This window comes from Phyllopteryx taeniolatus, unplaced genomic scaffold (genome assembly GCF_024500385.1).
Source record: "Phyllopteryx taeniolatus isolate TA_2022b unplaced genomic scaffold, UOR_Ptae_1.2 contig_150, whole genome shotgun sequence".
NCBI lineage: Eukaryota > Metazoa > Chordata > Actinopteri > Syngnathiformes > Syngnathidae > Phyllopteryx > Phyllopteryx taeniolatus.
In genome coordinates, this window is record NW_026903072.1 from 33,272 (window position 1) to 34,677 (window position 1,406).

The window sequence follows — 1,406 nt, forward strand, 5'->3', positions numbered from 1 at the left end:
ATCATCATGTCAACCAACTCCCGAGATTTTCCTGTCATAGTCCCAACATTCAAAGTCCCCACATTCAGTTCTAGGCTCTGTGTTTTCCTCTTCTCTTTCTGCCGAAGAACCCGCTTTCCACCTCTTCTTCTTCTCTTCTTTGACTTCGACTTCGACCCACAGTAGCTGAATTTCCAACAGCGCCCTGCAGGTTGACGGCGCCGGTGGCGGACGTTGTTAACCCGGGCCACGACCGATCCGGTATGGAATTCTTTGGATGAACGCTCATATTTGTTTGGCAAGGTTTTAAGCCGGATGCCCTTCCTGACGCAACCCTCTGCATTTATCCGGGCTTGGGACCGGCCTACAGTTTGCACTGACTTGTGCCCCCCATAGGGCTGCATTAAGATTAGCCGAAGTAAAACAGAATATATGTGCATGAATGAGAGGGGTGGTGGGGGAAGAATGAGGCTACAGGGAGAAGAGATGGCAAGGGTAGAGGACTTTAAATACTTGGGGTTAACCGTCCAGAGCAATGGTGAGTGTGGTCAGGAAGTGAAGAAACGGGTCCAAGCAGGTTGGAACGGGTGGAGGAAGGTGTCAGGTGTGTTATGTGACAGAAGAGTCTCTGCTAGGATGAAGGGCAAAATTTATAAAACAGTGGTGAGGCCAGCCATGATGTATGGATTAGAGACAGTGGCACTGAAGAGAAAACAGGAAGCAGAGCTGGAGGTGGCGGAAATGAAGATGTTGAGGTTCGCTCTCGGAGTGACCAGGTTGGATAAAATTAGAAATGAGCTCATCAGAGGGACAGCCAAGGTTCGATGTTTTGGTGACAAAGTTAGAGAGAGCAGACTTCAATGGTTTGGACACGTCCAGGGGAGAGAGAGTGAGTAAATTGGTAGAAGGATGATGAGGATGGAGCTGCCAGGCAAGAGAGCTAGAGGAAGACCAAAGAGAAGGTTGATGGATGTCGTGAGGGAAGACATGATGGCAGTTGGTGTTCGAGAGGAGGATGCAGGAGATAGGCTCTCATGGAAAAGGATGACGCGCTGTGGCGACCCCTAACGGGACAAGCCGAAAGGAAAAGAAGAAGAAGAAGAAGAAGTAGCGTTTTAGGTGTCTGTAAAGTTTTTTATCTGACTGTCAACAATTTACTTTCACTCTTTAAATTAAAAAACAAAACCTGTAATTTATCTTCCTTACTTTATCAAAAAGAACTACTTTTTTCAACCTCTATGGATGATCGACATGTTTAAATAAAAACTTAAAAAGGGAGCGGTAAAGTCATCGACTGTTGAGGTCTCGATATTTCAGTTCTTAAAGGAACATCTAAAAAAAAATGTTAATCTTGATATAGTCATTAGTTATAGTTTTTTTGTCATTCATTTCAGAAAGTGAAAACCCTTGAAACCTAAACTATTGTG